Source organism: Dama dama, chromosome X (genome assembly GCF_033118175.1).
Source record: "Dama dama isolate Ldn47 chromosome X, ASM3311817v1, whole genome shotgun sequence".
In the NCBI taxonomy this organism is placed as follows: domain Eukaryota; kingdom Metazoa; phylum Chordata; class Mammalia; order Artiodactyla; family Cervidae; genus Dama; species Dama dama.
This window is the reverse complement of record NC_083714.1, coordinates 23,072,963-23,076,896: the sequence shown is the minus strand read 5'-3', so window position 1 is coordinate 23,076,896 and position 3,934 is coordinate 23,072,963. Positions and strand designations below refer to the sequence as shown.

The 3,934-nt window shown below is 41.4% G+C and overlaps 1 pseudogene; it reads right to left on the bottom strand.

The window, feature by feature from the left end:
* Positions 1 to 3,383: 3,383 nt before the first annotated feature.
* Positions 3,384 to 3,726, bottom strand: LOC133052354 (small ribosomal subunit protein eS26-like; annotated as a pseudogene).
* Between the last annotated feature and the right edge of the window lie 208 nt (positions 3,727 to 3,934).

The following is a 3,934-nucleotide window of genomic DNA, read 5'->3' as shown; positions in this document are numbered from 1 at the left end:
GGTCAAGTAACTTTTCCAACTCACAAGGAGACCACAGAGCTAAGATGGATGGTGGCATACTTTTTCAACTTAAAAAAAAAAGCCAAGACAAACACATGTATAGGAAAATGCATGATATACCAATGAACTGTCACCAGTTGAATACACTTAGGTAACTAGCACTTGGGCCAATAAACAGCAAAGAGACAGCATCCTAGAACCCCTCACACTCCTCTTCTGAACCACACTCCCCCTTCTTCCCTCAGGTGACCACCACTGTGATTTCTTTTTTTTCTTAATTGTATTCATTTACTTTTAGCTGCACCAGGTCTTTGTTGCTGTGTATGGGCTTTCTCTAGTTGTGGCGAGCAGGGGCTACTCTCTAATTGTGGTGCATGGGCTTCTCATTGCAGTGACTTTTCTTGCTACAGAGCATAGGCTGAAGAGCGCTAGCCTCAATAGTTGTGGCTCCTGAGCTTAGTTGCCCCAAGGCATGTGGAATCTTCCAGGACTAGGGATAGAACCTCTGTCTCCTGCATTGGCAGGTGGATTCTTAACCACTGAACCACCGGGGAAACCCCCATCCTGATTTCCAACACCATTAATTAGGTTTTCTTGTTTCAGAACTTTATATAAATGGTCTATCCAGTATCTAAGCTTTTGTGTCTGTGTGTATGAAATTTATAAATGGTGTTGTGAGTAGCAGTAGTTGCTCATTTTCATTGCTGTATAGCAATTCTCGAAATTTTTGGTCTTGGAACCTGTTTCCATTTATAAAAACTATTGAGGAACCTAAAGAACTTGTGTTTCTGTGAGTTGTATCTAAGATATTTACTGTATAGGAAATTAAACTGAGAAATTTAAAAAAATTAATTCATTAAAAAATATCAAATTCATTACATGTAAATATATGTAACACATTTTAATGAAAACAATTGTATTTTCTAGAACAAAAAAGAGGGAGAAATGTGGCAGTGAGTATGAATGAGAGTCTGGTCAAATATGTCAGAATACTGACACTGCATGCTGCTGGGAGGGCCTGGGTTCCAGAGGTCTTGGCCAAACCCCAGAGGCCACAGGAATGGTGATGGAGCAGAAGGATGGCACAGCACTAGGATGGGGACCACGCACAGTTTTGTCATCTTTTGAGTTCTGCACATCAATTAGCAATAGATACAAATAAGCCAACCTAGGAGACATGACATTAGTATGTTGCAAAGCACCCAGTACATTTGGTAAATGTGTAAATGTATGATGTAAGGAATAAAGTTGATCCAGTTTGGGTAGGAAGTGAAGAAGATGGGAAAGTTCTGTCTAGGCAAGTAGAGATGGGAATGTTGGCAGAAGATAATATCTGTTTGCTTGGGAGGCAGAAGACATACTTGTCAGGGTGAAAGGAAAACCCCTTGGCATGATTTTCATGGCCCCAGTTGGCTTTTCAGGCCCCATCTGTCACTCTGATGCTCCAGCCATTTCTTTCCTCAGATAGGTGCAAACACATGCATCCATGTTGTCCATTCTTCACGCTACTTCTTTTACCTGCAGTGGCATCCTTCTTCCTTTCTTTACTACTAGGTAAACTGGTGACCCTCGGGACCCACCTGACATACCACCTCTTAAGCACCTTCCCAGGCACCAAACTACTTCCCTTACCTCCCCACTCCAGCTAATATCCGCTCTCTCATGCTCCCATAACACTTTGTGCTCATCTCTGTCTTAGAACTTGACAATCTTTTGTCATCATCATCCAAGTGTCTGTCTTCCCCTCTAGACCATGAACTAGGATAAGCCATGGGTCTTAGGTACTGATGAGTCCCTACCCTCTAGTACAGCTCCAGGCAGTCAGTGATACTTGCTTCTCTATCTACAACAATGTCTCCCTATGAGGCATTGCACACAGGAGTGCAGTACATATTTACTGATTTATCTGTGATGGGTAGAGCGGGCTGGTCTGAACCTTTCAGAGAACTTCAGGTCATGTTCATTTACTTTGTCAGTGGCTGGTTAATTAACCTTCCATTGTCAAGTTGACCCAGGAGCTGGATAGATGAGAAACAGTCCTTGTTTAAAGGTTGATTAAAGGTCAGGAGATCCCTTTGGAAAACATTTTGACAGTTTCTAGAAATGTTACACATACACCTACCATATTCACTCTTAAGTTATTTACCCAAGAGAAATTAAAATCTATGTACATACAAAGACTTGTACAAGAATGTCCACAGCAGCTTTATTTATAATAGACCAAACCTAGGAACAGCCCAAATGTCCATCAATAGGTGAATGGATAAATTGTGATGTATCCATACAATGGAATACTACATGCAACAATATGCTAAGTAAAAGAAGCTAGACCAAAAGAGTATGTACTATATGATTCTATTCACATAAAATTCTAGAAAACTCAAACTAATCTCTACTAACAAAGCAACTCAGGCAATAAAGAATCTGCCTGCAATACAGGAGACTTGGGTTTGATCCCTGGCTCTGGAAGATACCCTGGAGAAGGGAATGGCAACCCATTCCAGTATTCTTGCCTATGAATCCCATGAAAAGTGGAGCCTGGCGGGCTGTAGTCTGTGGGGTCGCAAAGAGTTTGAGCAACTAACACACACAACAAAACAGATTAGTGGTTGCCTCTGGATGGTGTGGGAAGGAGAGAGAGGCCCAAAAGAGAGATTACACAGAGGCATGAGCTAACTTTTGGGGTTTTAAAAAATGCTCATTATCTTGATTATGGTGCTGGGTTCATAGGTGTTGACATATGTCAAGACTTAACAAATTATACTTTAAATAAGTGCAGTTTATTGTGTGTCGGTTATTCTTGGATGCCATTGCTTTAGAAAAATCCCATTAATCTATCTTGCACTTTGAAGCAATCTTTTGCCCATGCTTGATTTTGCAACATTCTCTATTGGTCATTTGCAAAATATTGTTTCACTGGAGTGTGCAGACTTTCCAAATATTGGCACATTTTACTATACATTATCAAAAAAAAATCATATTTGTTACTATTAGCACAGGTCACATCAGCAAAGTCTTTAACCATTTGGGAAGCTGTCAAACTCATGGTGGTAGATGAAGAAAGTGAAAGTGTTAGTTGCTCGGTCATGTCTGACTCTTTTGCTATCCCATGGACTGTAGCCCTCCAGGCTCCCTTCTCCATGACATTTCCCAAGCAAGACTACTGGAGTGTGTTGCCATTCCCTTCTCCAGGGGATCTTCCTGACCCAGGGATGGAGTCTGGGTTTCCCATGTTGCAGCCAGATTCATTACTGTCTGAGCCACCAGGAAAGTCCCCACAGTGGTGGATAGATTTCCCCAAATTTGAATTTTTTAAAAAGTAATTTCCATTTTATTATCTTTTCAGGGAACAGTATTTCTTCAGTCTTTAAGGACTTAGCTCACTACATGGGCTTTGGTGGAGGCTGTGGGGCAGCAACCACAGGTCTAAATCGGGATGGAGGTGTTGGGTCCTTTTGGGCTTCCTGAATTCCCAACTGCCTTGCTCTGAATGGCACAACTCATGCAATAATGTAGTTTCACATACAGCTTGGGAAGCACTTAGGTGTCAAAAACACTTGCTTTAGAAATGTCCCTGATGGCTGTGGCATCTATGATGTTCCAAATGACAAACTTCTTAATGGCCTTATCCTTGGGCACATATTGGGCACAGTTGGTACAGTGAATAGGTTGTATGTGGCCATGGCCCTTTTGGGCACTACCACAGTTCCTTCTGTCCTTGGTCATCTTGGAAATGAGGAGTTGAGAGACAAAATTGGAATTTTTATTTGAAAGCTCCATTGTCTCCATTGTTATCACTGGTAGCAAACACTGTCAGTTAAGTGACAGACTCACTTCACTCATTTTCAAGGAGCTATCTGTCAAAAGCCTCAGTATGAATAATTATAGTCTGTCTGTAGGTCTTCTTCTCAAGCAAAAATTGTGCTCCATGAAA